Source organism: Drosophila santomea, chromosome 2R (genome assembly GCF_016746245.2).
Source record: "Drosophila santomea strain STO CAGO 1482 chromosome 2R, Prin_Dsan_1.1, whole genome shotgun sequence".
Taxonomy (NCBI): domain Eukaryota; kingdom Metazoa; phylum Arthropoda; class Insecta; order Diptera; family Drosophilidae; genus Drosophila; species Drosophila santomea.
This window is the reverse complement of record NC_053017.2, coordinates 4,110,469-4,127,711: the sequence shown is the minus strand read 5'-3', so window position 1 is coordinate 4,127,711 and position 17,243 is coordinate 4,110,469. Positions and strand designations below refer to the sequence as shown.

The following is a 17,243-nucleotide window of genomic DNA, read 5'->3' as shown; positions in this document are numbered from 1 at the left end:
GGAATACTTGGAATATTTCAAAGTGTTTGGCCTGCTTGGCTGGACCCGTTGGATCCTGAAGGTCCTGCAGGTTTGGTCTCCTTCGTCCTGTTAACCCATCGTCTGGCTCCGATCTACGAAAAGGGCTGCCGGCATTCGACGTGTGTCAAGTGTGCTGCATTTGTTTAATGCCAGCGCTCAGTAATTGGAAAGCATGTCGAACATGTCGAATTTATTGCCCCCCAAAAAGCACACAGATACAAATTGAAACGGTTACAGATTACGGAGGCAGCTACACATGGCCACAAGGTTACATAGACACGGATACAGATACAGATCAATGGGGGAATTCGGAGCATTCCGAGTCAATGGCTTGGAAGAGCCTCAACCAAATGCAATTAATCAAACGCAAGAGGCCAATGTCAATTACATGCAAGAAGCCCCCCTTTTGGTCTTCTATTCTCCGGTTGCTCCCATTCCTTCAATTCCAACCAAAATCCCTTCGATTCGGTGCTGTTCGGAAGTATTCGGACCACGTCAGCTGGCCAAATGCGAGTTGTTGGCCAAACGACGATGTCTTGGCCAACACCTTCCTGTAAGCTATAAATTCCGCCGACATAAACACACAAACATACACATCTCCTTGCATAGCCATTACCCACGGCTGTTGTCCTTGTGGGCCAAAAGCGTGTTCGGTTTCTGGCTCCTAGCATATGTTTCCCAATTCTGCCGTGTCCTGCCAACCAAAATTAATAACCAAAATTGCATTAAATATTTTGCATAATTCGATAAACTAAAATCTAATCGAACAGCAAGCAGGAACATGGGAATTTCTGGCATTCCTACAGGTCCAAATTGGAATAATTGTTTAACCCTAATGGCGTCGTAATTGAAACTATTGGCTTAACAGGTCTTGACACTTGAACCCAATCATAACATAGAAAACGGTCATTTGATCGGCTTTAATGCGACATTTTTAGTTTTGGCAGCGAAATTTACTCATATTCTGTTTCTGAATATAAATTGAGTTGATTTAGGAGACCGCGTAATTATGCCAAATCAATGGTTATTAATGTTTATTTGCTTATAAATATGTTAAGTTTTCTAAATAAACTTGAAACTCTAAGTACAGGAAAAAGATTTATTTTTTTAATGCATAATATGTAGTTTGTTGGGAATATGATTTATTAATATAAATATTTGAACACATTACGCATATGCATACGGCATCCACAATTTATATGCTTTTTATTTTAGCATTTGATGTTTTTGCAACAGTTACTAAGATCCCTTTGAACGATAACTTTTGAACATCTAATAGCCCCAACTAATTCTGTTTGGGGACCAAATAATGCAAAATAAGGAAGTAAAGTAAGTAAGATTTTAAAGAGACATCTCAGACCTTATTATAAATACTAAATTATATTTTCCGTTGTAAGTTACCCCCCCTTGTCAAAAATTTCACTGAAAAAAAATAGAGAATATTCTACAGTTTAAAAAATCCTGGATCAAATTGCAAGGTTTCGGATGCAAGCAAAAATTTGGTGGTCCTTCTATGCTGCAGCAACATGTTGCGACAGTCGCGACAATGTTGCTGCAACATGGAGTCACCCCCCGCAGAAAATCCACCACCGACGAAAGTATCCATCGGATACACGAACTCGCTTCGGCTTGCAACTGAGTTTCAGCAAGAAACTGAGTTTCTGTTTCTGGTTTGGCCAGTTACCACTGCGACTCCGGACCGATTGGACGCGTTTTGAGCGTTTGGCCAGCAAAAACGGTATTATTTTCCACTCGGGGCTACGCGTGCGCGTCTCTGCAAAGTCAAAATCAAAGACAAATGCAAAGGCAAGTGCAAAGCCAAAAGCCAGAGGTAAACGCAAACTCAAAGTAACAACTTCGACGGTCGAAATTACCGGTTTTTCGCCAACACAACAGTCTTCGCTCTCAGTGAATTTTTACGCGCGGTCTTTTCTTCGCCTGCTGTTTTCCGAAAAGTGCGTTGGCTTTTCCAACAACCACCCCCTATTCGCCGCCCAGCTCACCGGTCGGGATTATAGTCGGTTTACTATTCGCATTATTCGAATTTCCCGGAGTAGAAATAGTTAAATCAGTTTAAACAGTGCTAGAGTGAGGCCAGCCACACCAACTGGCGAGTGCTAATTATAATATATTGTGTTAATAATACAAACACAGGGTCCACGCACAGGAAACAACACGGATGCGCGATTTTAAATGCAATATCATAAATATTTAACAATGCAGCCGTGCAGCTAAAGCGGATTATTGGCCACCCACGTGTGGAAGTTCAGCGGCAGAGTAAACAAAAGCCTGTAAGTTCACACGTTCCAGCCAGGATATATCAAGGATATGCGCTCGCGCACATACTCGTACATATGTCCTTGTGGGCGCGATGCGGCTGCATTCTAATGGGAATTGTGCGACGCCTGACACCTGATTCATGACGTATGACAGGTGTCGTTCCAACAGGACACTATATGTTCCGCAGGATGGGCTTTAAATCTCTTAGATACATTTCGTAGTAAAGAGCTTATGCCACACCGGAAAAGCGTATATTATGTTTACGAAGGGTTTGAATATATAAAATGTAGTTATTATTTACATATAGATAGGCAACACTCTCTTTGAAATATGTACAATAGTTGGAAACCCTTTCTTCTTCGTTTGAAGATATTCATTATTTCGTCTATATTCCTCATCAAGGTTTTTCCCAAAGAGTATATTTTCAAACTTATGGGTTCTGGCTCTCTCCTAAATGTTTCGATTTAAGACGTTCTTAATTAGCAGCTTTAAGCTCTGGGGCTTCGGCAATAAAATAGAGCTCCAATCGGGCCTTAAACCTAAGGCCTCTTTCTTGGCCATCTCCAATTAGCAGTTGGCCCAAACAGTTGGCCGATGAAGCCGAAGTCCGACGCTCACACAGTGCAACTGTTAAAGTTCAGAGCCGTCGCAAAAAGATACAAACGCGAAGCTCTAAACAAACATTAAACTGAATACCAAATGAGACAACAAAAGGAGGAAGCACAATAAAAGTCACATTAAAACGTGGGTCAAAAACGCGGAGAGCGAGAGGAGAAAAAGGAGAAGAGGCGGGTCAAAACATAACCGAAATTGGAATCGGAATCGGGGAATCGTGGAATCAAATGCTTGCACGAGATACAAATGTATCTGTATCTGAGCGTTGCAAGTGCTTTGTTTTCCCTGCATTTCACACTTGCCCATGGGATTTTGCCTTTGCCATTGCGTTTGTATCTTTGTACATGTATCTGCGCCCTTTGTCTGGCGCATAAATATTTCAGCAGGCCGGGACAAACTTATCTGCTGGATACATTATTCACTCGACGATTTTGTCGGCTTGCCAATTTATTAAGATAGATTTTATTTTCGAGGCCATTAACTGGCTCTTTGTTTTATTTCGAGTGGGAGCCATTTGAGATACTCTCGCACATTTATGCTTTATGATTTTCTAGTTGGAATGCGGTGTGCTTGGTGCAATTGGAAGAGTCAAGTCAAGTCCATTTTGAGCCTGCCAGTGCCAGTGCCAGTGGCAAGTAGCTGAAAAATTGTTGTAAGACTGGTTTTCTGCTACTGCTCCTCGTTCGTCCCCTTTCTCCCTTCCTCTCTCTAGCTCTCTCTCTCTCTCTCTTTTTCTCGCCGTGTTACCAACCTTTTCCCATTCTTCTTGCGGCTGGTGCAGAGAAAAAAATTGTATTTACTTAGGTTCATTATTATGTGAGCCATGCTTAGTTACATACAAAAGACGATTCATATTTGAAGTTGAAGGTTAAAAGTCTTATCCGTAGATATTTACAATTAGCATTTTTCTTGAAATATTTGTAGAATAGCTTTTCAATTAATCTATTTACATTTTTAAACAAATAATTGCGGATATTTAATGCATAAAAGAAGTGAATTACTCAAATAAATACAATATTTTTCCGTGCTAAAAATGAGTTTGTTAGCGCCTGGCTCTCTGGCGGTTTTGCAGCTGTCTCGGCCAGGCTAGGAGCAATCCACCACCGGCAGGCAGATCCGCTACGGGACATCATCCTGGCCAGAATGCATTCTCTTCTTCTTCGGTAGCCGCAACCTGTTTTTCATTCGTTTTTTGTTTTTTCTTTTTTTGTGAGCTTCAAGCGATCAGTTCAGACTTCAGTTGGCCAAGGAGTTGGCCAAGGAGCCAACGAAAAAAGGTGATTTTTTCCGGCTTCTGATGCCACATTCACTGAGAATTGTCCAACTCGCACTGCGAACTAACCTCAGTCAATCCATTTGAAATCCAAGCCGGCATAGGAAAACTCGTTATGACTTGATTAATTAACATTTGAATGTTGTCTCGTGCCAGTTAATGTGGCTGATTTGTGGCCGGCTTGAGTCCATCAAAATATCAACAGCCTATTGTGGAATTTATTACAGAGTCCGAGGGCCAATGGCCAAATGGGATTTGCATAGCAAGGAGTTGGGAGTTGGAATTCGTGTGCACACCAGAGATTCATTGATGACGTGATGGTCCACATTTTTCGGTATCTTTTGTGGGTTTACGGTGGCCTCTCTTGGCCACTATTCACTCTGGTCTCCATGAGATACTTCTGCGTAGGCTAGGGCCTCTTGGTCGCACTCAAAACTGGTTTCGGTCAGATTCAAAATTGTTTTGTTAGAATAAAAGCTTAATTGATGCATATACACACGTACGGTTCAGTTTTTTACGGCAGCAGTGGTCCGCAGATACAGCCGAAAATACAGACAGATACATTTACAGATACAGATGGAAGCAAATCCAGACTCGGCTGGATAGGTTATGTCATGCGGCGTCTATCGCATGATTGATGGCATTTGGCTGGCTATGTTTCTCTGGGCTCCTCCGTCGAAATTAGATATTGATTTGGTTTCGTTGATAATTGTATTTCGGATGTTCAACAGGTGGAAAAGTCCAATACAGGGAATGAATTATGAATGCTGGATGTGAGAGCATATACCGATTAAATATTTACTCAGCTCCCAAAACTATCCATCAACTATCAACACACTGTCATGGGGAAATATATTCGGAAATTGTATTCCTTTTAATGAAATAACAAGGCTTTTATGGAAAAAAATCACTGTTGATAATCATTTTCATCATTTTGAACCCCATAAGCCTTATGTCTTGTAATACTGTATTTTGTCTTATTTTTATATACAAATCAAAACCAATACCCGTGCCCTTTGCTTGTTATATTCTATTTTGACCTACGTTTATTTACAAATCAAAACGAATAAGCTTGCTCTTTGCTTACTCAAGATACCAATCATTGCTAACAAACATGAAATAAAATGAATTTAGTTTTTATTTAATTAAATGCCGCCTCTCAGAAGTTTTATGGCCAAAACCCGTTGAATCTACCATATTTATGCGTCAATTAGAATCAGGAATTTAGTGTCCTGGCTCGATGAAATTACAGCTTGTTTGGCCGTAGGCAAACTAAAATCTCGCATGTTCAAAGCAACCGAAACGTGGTGGTGCGGTGGCAACCCTGCCCATGGCTGAGTGCCCAAATTGATTGATTGACAGCCCTGCACATCAGGCATATCCGCCAAACGATGTTTTAGTTTTTGCTTAATTTACTATCGCGTCAAGTGGCGCGGGCGGTTTTTGGGTTGCGCTTGGGAAATGCATGAATAATGCGGCAAAAAGGATGCTCTCCCTTGCAGATGGGGAATTCACACCTCGCTGGAATTGAGATCGGCATCGGCATTGGCATTGGCAGTGGCAGTGGCAGTGGCATCGGGTGATTCAGAAGTTGGAGAGTGTGCGAGAGACCTCATTAGTGTTAATTCAATTAGAGGAGCCAAAGTTTGTGGCACTTTGGCTAATGAGGCATGTCCAAGCATCCAGCACATGCCCAAAAGCCAGGGAGCCCAGAGATGTGTGCCGTTCATTTGCATGCTAGAAATTTGTTTCAATTGCATTAATTAGACTTATCAATTTGGGTGGGCGGATGCACGTACGATGCATAGAAGCCCCCGGGCAGATCGGGCTGTCAAATTAAGTGAATGACGTTGTGCTTCTCGTAAGCAAGAATAAGTCACGTCGAATTGGGACTCTTTGCCTTCGAATCCAACGATTCATTTGCAAACTGATACATAGAAGGGGATTATTTATCAAACTTAAATTGATTAGCAAGATTTGCATGCTTACCACCTTGAAATTATGTTCTCATTACTCTGAGTAAAACATTTACAATGTAACATAATTACCTTAACAGAGCTGATACATTGATTGCATTGCAGCTAAACTTTCGTACTTAAACTCTTAATTAAAGGTATTTATTCTGCAACTGCCTTTACATGCGTGCCACACAATGAAATGAACAGGCGAGAATTTATTTAATCGGCTCATACGCAATCGATAGTTTCGAACAAATATGAATTTTATGTCTTTAAGTCATGAATTTTATTAAATTCATATTTACTAAATGCTTATGAGAAACCTAAATAAAGCAGCTGATTACGTTATATTTTAACGTAGTCCTATATTCCACCTATAATTATATACATTTAAAGAAGTTTGTCCAAAATTCGATTTCAATAAAAGATTGTGGTCACCTTACTTATATTAAGTTTAAGGTGTTAGGGCGTGATTTATATGCCAAATGCACTCCGAAAATCAAGTGCCATCCGGCCGACAAATTTGTGTAATTGGCCAACAGCAAGAGCCGTCGCCGCATTTCATTTGATTAAAACGACTCATCAATGGACGTCCCATGTTTATAATGCAGAAACTGCATCAATTACGCTTCATTAGAGTTCAAAATGAATGCAAAAGCAGCAGGCAGCAGGCCGCCACATCGAGTGCCGAGTGGAGCTTATAATTCATTGGCTTAATTAAGCTGACCGACTTCCCCGCCGAAGTGCATCCAGTAATAACTTTATCAAATTGCCAGACGAGTGAAAGCCAATGCAGCAGCAAAATCAGTAGAGTTCGGCCTCAGTTTGCCATACTTCATCGCCAGCTCGATGTCAAGCAAGTTTGCTTATCAAAGTTGGCTCAGTTGGGGGTGTAGACTGAAAAAAAGGGGTGGCATGTACACCCTCTACGCCCAGCGTTTTCCCCTCTAATTTATCACAATTTGCATGTCAGTCACGCTTGTATATATAAATTGCATACAATTTATCAGCCCCAGAACCCCTGCTTCTGGTCCCTAGAAAAAGTTCTGGACGACAGCTTCCGACTATTTCTTCGTTGTCCGCCAGTTGACCCATATTTGTTAGACTTTTCCGGGAGCGTAACCCAATTATGCGGGCCTTTGTCATCCGCTGGCTCTATCTCCCCGAAATGTATGCTATGAATGGCTGTGTATCGCTGTCAATCTTTTCTGCCACTCCTGCAGGATGCTGGAGCCTGGAGCATTAACATAACGATTCGAAGCAGAATAATACCGATACCACCCTCAGTCCGCCAACAAATGCTGAAACGCATATCCTTGATGGCAGCAAAGGTGTCGGTGTTGAAGGAAAATGTTCCACTCTCTGTGTTCGAGGCCACAACCGAGTGCCTTTTGTCTATCCGAGCAAATAGTTTCATATTGCAATTTATTTTGATTATTTTGATTATAGCAGGTCCTTGACTCATACGCACACATGTATTGCCATTGCTTTCGCTATAGCCTGAGCTGTATACGACTATACTTACGAGCGTGCCCGTACCCGTACAAGGGAATTTGAATAAAGTGACAGCGCTGACAACGTGCCAGAAAGTGGAATTAAATTTAAATGAAATTGCCAGCCCTTGGCTGGGAGACAAAACGCCGAGGACAATTCACCAGCAGGTTTCCCTGCTCCTGCAGGAAGGCGGCAAAATGGGGAGTGATGTCAGTGGGAGTCTGTAGCTGTTTGCCATCCCCAAAAACAAATGGAAAGCCGCGACAGGCAAACAAGGAAGGCAAGCAGGCGAAGCAACAAGAACCGGTCGCCATGACGATGGCGCGAAATGGGGGATTGGTGAAAGAAGGGGGGATTCGGGATGAGTTTGCACAGTTTTGGGGGAAGGGGTTCGCTATAGCTAAGCATAAATAAGTTGTTAAGCCATCAGTGAACGTGCCCTACACACGCCGTTGGCCACACTGGCCCCAGTGCACTGCAGTGTGGCTGTACGCCTGTCTGGCTGGTATGTCTGTATGGCTGTGTGGATGTGTGCGTGTGTGGATGTGTGCGTGTTTGTGGCATCCTATCAATACGGAAGTGGAAGTTCGCACCACATTTTCAATTTAACCAAATTGAATTTGCGCTGCGCATCGCAGATATACTATATGTGTGCCAGAGTTACCAGCGCTCCTGTTTATCGCCTCCGATGCGATTAGCGTCGAGCTTAACTCGTTGCCAGATAAAACTTTCCATTCAATTTATCGGGACCCCATTCCGGGTTCTTGCTCTCCCTATTTCATATTTGAATCCGCATTTTATTGCCACCGTGTGTGTCTTTTTCTGTGGCTATCGATCGCCACTGAGGAAAAACATTCCTTTAAATTGGGAATCATAAATGAATCAAATATATTATATATAAATATATATTAAATATAGAAAATCTATGGTCGATCTATGGTGGTATCTCCCAGTCTGTGTAGATTGTTGTGAAGATTTTTGCGAGTGTAGCTGTGTGAGTTTGGGGCGAAGATGAACTCTGTTATCCGCCTGGATACACGCGCGTACGTGTCTGTGGCTCGGAGTTAGAAAGTCTGTCAGTTTGCGTTAGTCCTTTATCTTTAGCTGAAATTTATTGCTGCTAACAATTATGAGCAAGGGGTAGAACATGGATGGACGGAGTGCAATTCGCGCATCAATCCCTGGTCGTAAGTGTCTCAGTGTGATGGTTATTCATTTGATGGCTATCCATAAAGTTGGCTAAGCTGCGGCTTTGGATACTCTCGTCCGAAGTGAATAGCCAAAGAGATTTAATTGGGGAAATGGAATAACAGCAGCAGCAGCTTCATCGTTTCCGGAACTCATTAATGTCGTTTTGGAATATGGAATCCCCGTATCCCATCTTGTGTCGATTACATTTTCATTTCAAATGTTTCTCATCGAACAATATTGCCGTTCTTTTTCGCAAACAATTATCATGTTAAGCACAGTGAATGGATGGAATTGCAAAAGAGTTCATTGCAGACAAACGCATGAGAGCCCCTTGCCCCAACTGGCCCATAAAGAAGCCCCAAACGAGCGGCGCCACAAGGACGAGACATGGCCAGAGACAGACAGAGACGGAGACTGTTGGCGGGACAGAGACAGGGAACTCTGCTTTCCAAAGCCACATTTACATGACACAACTCGTTTTGTGGTCGATTTCAATCAGAGCAGCTTCGAGAAATGCCTGACATTTTCTGTTTTCGTTTGACCAGCACTAATGAGCAGCCACAGGACACGAAGTCGAAGCAATTTTCACTCTCTTCCACGACGATTGAGTGATGCAATCAAAGGGCTCCTGATCCTGCTCCTGCTCCTGCTCTTGCTCCGCCTGCTGCCCCTGCTTCTTGTGCTGCTGCATTTTACTCATTTTTAAAGAGCCTGCTGCATCATTCGAGCGACAGAAATTGTGTTTGTTCATCGTATTTGCGGCAAGGTGGTTGCAGGTCCGGGTCCGGGTCCGGGTCCGCAACACCACTCGTCGGTGGTGGATTTCCACTGCACTCTAGCGCCCCCGAGGGTGGTTTTTCCACTCTCTAGTCCTCCTATTTTCACTAGGCGGGATGACGGGATGGCGAGCTGGCAGGATTGCAGGCGGCTGACTCACGTGCCGCCTGACTTTGCTCCGCAGTGTTCATTATATTAAACAAGTTTGCGCCATAAATGCCGCTGCCAGAGGCAAAGCAGCAGACGGCCAAAAGGACTCGGGTTTCGGGATTCGGGACTCGCGAGTCAAAGGAAAGGAAGCCCACACAGAGCGAAAAAAACATACTGTCGGATATTTCTTTTTTTTACATTTTCCATTAGCAATTTATAACTCGTTAGGGTGAGTTCCTCAGAGAGAGATATTTCTCTATCTATAAAAAAGCTATTCGTATAGAATCTGCGGGGATTTCTCTGTCTGTTGTACTGGCATTAATAAACTACTTCCATCAGATAATTGTATTCTTATTTAGTTACTATAATACTACATGTTACCAACAATACGATTTCTATGGGTAGACTAGATAGTGGATGCAACCTTTTTCTGAGTGTAGCCAGCAGGGTGGTTGAGTTGCCTGTTGTCCCTGCCTCTGCTTGCCATAATAAACTCTCGTGCAACATAAACAGAAATCCAAAATGCGACGGCTGGGGGCAGCATGACTCATGCAGGTGTGTTCAACGTGCAACGGGGCGTGGCAGTTGGCAGTTGGCAGTTACCACTCGCCAGTAACACGGTGTGCTTACCTGGCTCACTTGGCTGTCCTGGCTGACTGAAAGGCATATTCCTACTTGGCAATGGGATTTTTATTTCGCTCGGCTTTTGCCGATTTTTCTCCCTATGCCCATTCATGTGTGCTCTCTCCGGGCTTGCCCGCTCCCCTCTCCGCATCCATCGACGCTCCTTTTGACGCTTTTCCCTGGGCTGTTCGTCGTAATTTGTCGAGTTTCCTTTGCATACAAAGCCCTGGCTCTGACTTTGGCTCTGGCTCAAGACCCCATCCCCATCTCCATTCCCATCGCCATCCTTACCCTCGTACTCGCACCCGTACCCTTGCCCGCAGCCGTACTCGTCCTTATTCCGGTTATCATCATCTCTCCGTAATGGGTTTGCATTTGTCTGGAGCAGAGTCCCGGGCCCGGCAACTCAAACACTTGTAGCCCATCGCCAGTCCCCCGGTGTTGGGTGTTATTGTTGTTTTTACCCTGTCTCCGATCCGGGCATTAACTTTTGGTCACGCATTTTGCCAGGGTTATTTATGTGCCAAATGAGAAGACTGAATGTCCATGTCGGCCATAAACGAAATTGAATGTAAATAAATTCTATTGAATCGCCATAAATAATAGTCTATGCAATAGTGTATAACTTTTTGAACACTAACAAAGTGCTTTAATGGTTAACCATATGTAAGAAATGTAGTGTTTATACCCGTTACTCGTAGAGTAAAAGGGTATACTAGATTCGTTGAAAAGTATGTAACAGGCAGAAGGAAGCGTTTCCGACCATATAAAGTATATATATTCTTGATCAGGACCAATAGCCGAGTCGATATGACCATGTCCGTCTGTCCGTCTGTCCGTCTGTCCGTCTGTCCGTCTGTCCGTCTGTCCGTCTGTCTGTCCGTCCGTATGAACGCTGTGATCTCAGGAACTACAAAAGCTAGAAAGTTGAGATTAAGCATACAGACTCCAGAGACATAGAAGCAGCGCAAGTTTGTCGATTCATGTTGCCACGCCCACTCTAACGCCCACAAACCGCCCAAAACTGCCACGCCCACACTTTTGAAAATGTTTTGATATTTTTTCATTTTTGTATTAGTCTTCTAAATTTCTATCGATTTGCCAAAAAACTTTCTGCCACGCCACTATAACGCCCACAAACCGCCCAAAGCTGCTACGCCCACACTTTTGAAAAATGTTTTGATATTTTTTCATTTTTGTATTAGTCTTGTAAATTTCTACCGATTTGCCAAAAAACTTTCTGCCACGCCCACTATAACGCCTACAAACCGCCAAAAACTGTGTTTAAGACTCTCCTTCTCCCTTCCACTAGCTGAGTAACGGGTATCAGATAGTCGGGGAACTCGACTATAGCGTTCTCTCTTGTTTTTTTATTTCAATTGAATTAATTTGTTGCTATAAAATTGAGCCCTATTTTATTAGTTAAACTAATTATTAATTAAACTAATTTTAATTTCCTTAAACTTTAGAGAACCAAAAGCTATTCGCCTTGCACACTAGAATTAAATTGTTGAAACAATTGCCGGCAATATACTAAGGGCATTAATGCGTCATTTCCCTCTCTTGCTCTACCGCTCTCAATCGCTCTCTATGTTCTTCGTCCTGCGAGAAATTGCTTCCTTCCTTCCCGCATTGCTGTCTCTTGTTATTCCTCTTACACTGCACGAAAATTCTGCGTTTATTGCGCTCGTCAAATATTTGCATATCATAAGGAGACGACTCAGCATCGCCGTCTCATCATCATCATCATCATCACCACCACCGCCCTTGTCGTCCTGGAAAGCGGAGAACAGCTGTTGGACACGTCGTCCTTGCTCCTTTATTGCTGTTGTTGTTACTGTTGCTGATTGCATTTCCATTTGTTGTTGCTGCTCTTGTTGTTCTTGTTGTCCTTGTTGTCCTTGTTGTCCTTGTTGTCCCTGTTTTCATGAAAAACTAACGAAACCACCCCACGCATTCAGCGTTTTTGGTGGTTGCTTGATCGCCTCGCCAAAATTGGGGAGGATACAACCAAGCACACACAATCAATTGTGTGTGTGTGCGTGTGAGTCTGTGCGAGTGTGCTTGTGTGCGTTTCATTCAGGATGCGGCGGCGGCAGGACCAAAAATCAATATATTCGACACGAGCAAGTCCTTTTTTCGGCAAAATGCCGGCTGTTGTTCCTGTTCCTTGTTGTGGCCGTTGCTTCATAGAATTTTCCATGCATTTGGTTTAAGGGAAGTTCCCGGCTAATGCAACCCCCTGGCACACCCTTCTCCCCTCTGCGCACCCCACGCAGGATCTCCCTTCTTTCCGTTTTTGTGTCTGTGGAAAAGGCTTTTGCCAGCCAGTCAGTCCGCCAGTCAGCCAGTCAGCCAGTCAGCCAGTCATCAGCCATTCGGCCAGCCTGCCGCAAAAGTTGCATTAAACTCTATTACAAAACGCTGAGGGTGGTGTCCAAAAAGAGGGAAAGTCAAAAGGTAGGGAGAAAGGAGGAGGAGGACTAAAGTCCAAATAAAAAGGGGCCTCAAAGCGAGGGTGGCATTCAACGCCTCGACGAACTGCATCAAAGAAGCCCGCGGCGATGGGCACAAACGAATGTTTGACATTTAGTCCCTTGCATTCGGACCCGCTTTATTTATGTTTCTAAAATATATAAATTTCTCCACTTTTGAGCGCGTTTTCCGCACCCCAACATGGCGTGTTCGCCAGTGCTTTCTCTTTTTATTTTATTTCTCTGTTTTGTTTGTCTATGCAAAGCTTGTAAATCCAATGATTCATTCAACGACCCACACCCCATTTGGAAAAAGCAGTGTGACAGAAACACTCCGGAAATTATTCCAATAAATAAGAATGGACTGTGACATTTCTTTCGTGTGGCCAACCGAGGGACCCCGCCCCCAAGTTTCCATATAGCCACCGCCCCCGGCAGTTTTGCCTTCAGGCGCTAATGAAAAAATAATCAACCGAAGGAGCTAAACAAGGAGCAGCGCAGCTCATTTCGTATGGATTTTGATTGTGTGCTAAAACGTCCTCGCCAAAGTGGGGTCGTCGAAGAGGAAGTCCTGCGAAAGGGGATGATTCATCCGTCCATCATTTGTCAACTGAAAGTCTGTTGGAGATCATCATTTATGGGGCGTCCACTCTCCATTATTAAAATGTACAATTACTGCAGCGCTAATTGATATGCCTTAAAAATCTAAAAATATGTAGCTATGGCATCTTTTGAATTAAATTTAAAGCAATTCTGCAAAGTTATATTTTATGGCTGGCCGAACATTCACAGAGGTAAAGTTAGCAAAGAAAAGTTTAGCTATAATACCGGTTGAGATTGTTTATGCTTTTTGTCTAGGACACACAAAAATGTTTCTACACAGAAACATTTGTATGGATAGGTTGATCGAAAGCATACATGTTATGTTAAAGAAGGAAGTTGGTACCAGCATCAAAAAAGAATCATATAGTTTAATAGATGCATACAAACAATCTTACAATTTTTTTAATTTAGTCATCAAAAAGGATGTTTTAAGGACCCCAATAAACATATCTGGTTTTTAGAGAAGCCTTTAAAAAATTATATCAAATAGGTCCTTTCGAAACTACATGGTCAGCAGGTAACATTTTATTACTCATCAATAAAAGTAAACTCGTGGGGCATAAAGTAAATAAAAACTTTTTAGAGCTGTCAATACACCCGAAATTGATGACAAATAATTGGTCATATTTTTTTACGAGTGTGTCCGCCGCATATGTGACTCCTTCCGCCCCATTTTCCCCCATTGCCCCGACCCCGCTTTTCCCGGGGGGCAGACAGGCATGCAGTATTTATGGTATTGAAACACGCAAAAGTTCAGTTCGAGTCAAATCGAGAACTTCAACACACACACACATATGCACATAGACTCTGGTACACAGTTGCATATGTGAGTGCGCCATTTTGCAAAAAGCTTTGCGCCTTCTTGGGGGGAAAAAGCAGAAGGGCTGCAAGGCTCACCCTTGGCAAGTGGTGTCCTTAACTCCAACTTCTGGCCAAGTCTCGCATCGAAAATCCCATTCACAAGCACACACACACACACACACACACACATAAACACTCACACAGGGACAGAGAGCCATGTGGAGCTAATGTATGCGTGTGGCTGTCCATGTGTTTGTGTTGCGTGCCCTGCAGGGGTGATTAACCTTTGATTTCGCCCCTCGTCCACATTTCGCCACTTTTCAACTTCCCTCTTGGCATTCGATGCTATCGGCGACTGATTTAACATATGCCCCAGTCCATGGTAAGCCAACCAGAAGGACAGGGATGGTCTAGGGAGTAGACTGCGGCATATCCAGCATCTTGATTTTACACATTTGACTAATTACTCAGAAAGACCACAACGAATTACCAAAACAATTAAATTGCAGCCATCATTTATGATAAATGGTAGTATATATAATTTTAGATTTTCTTCGAATAGAACATACCGGTTAAAAAAAAATAAACAAACTAATTGAATCAGACAAGTGAAATTTTGAGCAATGGGAATTTGATATATCTGCGAATGTATTTATTTACATTTCGCTTCCTGCATGGTACACCTACATATACCAACACGATATACCCTATAACCAACAAGTTCAGGGGCTTACAGGAATCCTCCAATGGCTTGCACTTTGCTTACCCAGATTTCCACTGATTGGCCATTTTCTTTCGCCTGCTTTCCTCGCTGTGGTCATGGCAACTATTCGAATACCCAGACAATAATGGGGCTGATTGATTTCCGTGTAAGTGGATTTGGTTAACGGATAATGCGATTATAGGCTTTTATCGAGAGTGGTTTCCCATTTGTTGATTTGAGTGTGTGATCGAACGGCACGCACGAATGCGGTTATCAATAAGCGATTATCTAAGGGTTCTATCGTAAATGATAGCTAAGGTGTGCATAATCACGCTTCTTCACATACCTGTGGCTTCTTAAGCGCTGCATGTTGTCTATTAGGGGACCAGAACTTTCACTCAATTACTTTTTTTCCTTCAAACACTTTAGCTTTGTTAAGCATTCAAAAGTTATCCCACAAAACGGCAGAGGGAATTAATATTATGGTTTAAACCCCCTTTTTTAAGCTTTTAGTTTCGCATTCCACTTGTAATCCTTGAAATAGTCGCTCTGTCATCATCTAGCTTTCTGATAGTTGGGCAAACAATGTAAAATTGCAATTAATTCATGGCCAAATATTTGTTTTGAATTATTTACTCTCTCTCTCTCGCTCTCTTTTTTTTTTTTTGCTGATTTTAAGGACAAGGGCTTATTTGCATATCGATTTAATTTCATGCAGAATGGCAGCAAGTATCTATGAGCAGCAGTTTCTATGAAGGATTTTCTCATAATTGCAAATTAATTTGCATTTTAATTAATTTCTGGTCAAGTCCCAGGAGAATCAAATTGATTGCAAACAAGGGAAAAAAGAACGAGAGCTCTGAATAGCGAATAAAAGCAATTATCAAGGAATATGAAAAGTGAGGGAGCTCAAATGGAGGCAGATGCTGCAAAAATCAACAATAGCGTCGCGTACGAAATTTACAATTTACAATTGAATGCGTTCCAGTGGGCAGAGCCAGTGCAGCTATACAATTTATATATACATTCTATATACGATACGTATACATACGATATATGGGGGATGCCTAAGCAATTAATGTAATTCGTCTTTGCGCCCTGCGCCTTAATGGCATACAAATTACGCATACGCCGCGTGTGCAAATCACCCAAAAGGGCAGAGGAAATGGAAGAGGAAGTGGAAGTGGAAGTGGATGCTAGGGCAGATTGCTTTACGCTCCATTTAATTTTCGGTAAATATGCCAATAAAAATTGTGAAACACGATGCGGACCCCCAGATGAATATTTGCTTTTAGGCACCGACAAACGATCGACATGAGAAAAGGTCCTTTTGCCCGGTTTTCGTGCGTCTCTGCGCATTTTAAATTGCCCAAAAACACACTGGGCAGCCCTATAATGGCCTTCGGACAAAGCGAATATTTCGTTTAATTAAAGCTGACCCGGGACCCATCAGGTGGAGGTAATTGGCCAGGACTAGTAGCTCCGTGAGGCACATTAGTTGGCAGGAGCTCGTCATGTCCATGTGTCCTGTGGCCGGAGATGTGCCGCATAAAAGTCGATTTTAATGTGAATTTCGTGTCGCACAAACGAAATAAATTTCAATAAATTTCCACAAGTGAAAAGTGGGCGGGAATGTTCTAATAACTTTTAATTAGTTAACCATGTGGAAGTTTCCGCAGGCAAACTAAAAGCAAATTTGCTGTCAGCGCTGTTTGGTTTTGCTCTTTGGCTGCTGCGGCAGGTCGACAAGTGAATTATTAACGCCTGACAGGTAAAACTCGACATCTTGTGCACGTATATATGTATATATATATTTATAAACCCCCTTGATTTCAACCCGCAGGCAGGAATTTTTCGGCTGCCAGCTTAAGCGTTATAATTAACTGCGACACAAACATTTTTGGCCCACAGTTTGCGCCTTATTTCCGAGCAGTGGGAATATATTTTTGCGGCTCAGGCTAAACCAATTTGCCAGGACTTAAATTTTAAGCATTATTAATGGTTTTGCGGCGGGCGGCGGTCGGCTGTGCAGATAATGCGGATTCTAGTGGCGGGGAAAAAAAACGCCGAGGCTTTGGCTTCGGTGGAGTAATCACAGGAAATCTTGGACAGCCGTCGACCTGACCCACGCTCGACAAAGCATACTTTTATTGGTTGGCTTCGGTCATGTTTATGTTTCAATCAACCCCCATTTCAGGTCTTCAATGTTTGTATTATTTCATAGATATACATATACTCAGTTTATTAAATACACATTGTAAAAACTGGTCGATTTATCC

General features: G+C 42.7%; 1 protein-coding gene and 1 long non-coding RNA gene across 3 annotated transcripts in view; one reads left to right on the top strand and one right to left on the bottom strand.

The window, feature by feature from the left end:
• The first annotated feature begins 1,772 nt into the window (after positions 1-1,772).
• Positions 1,773-17,243, top strand: part of LOC120445804 (protocadherin-like wing polarity protein stan) — a 48,801-nt gene continuing 33,330 nt past the window's right edge. For both annotated transcript variants that reach the window (XM_039626417.1, XM_039626418.2), the window contains exon 1: positions 1,773-2,312. The gene's annotated coding sequence lies outside the window, so the exon portion shown is untranslated. The remainder of the gene's footprint in view (positions 2,313-17,243) is intronic.
• On the bottom strand, positions 13,952-14,833 carry LOC120445806. The gene is made up of 2 exons (XR_005615783.1): positions 14,752-14,833; positions 13,952-14,683 (listed from the first exon to the last, which is right to left on the bottom strand). It is a non-coding gene; the product is annotated as an uncharacterized LOC120445806 (long non-coding RNA).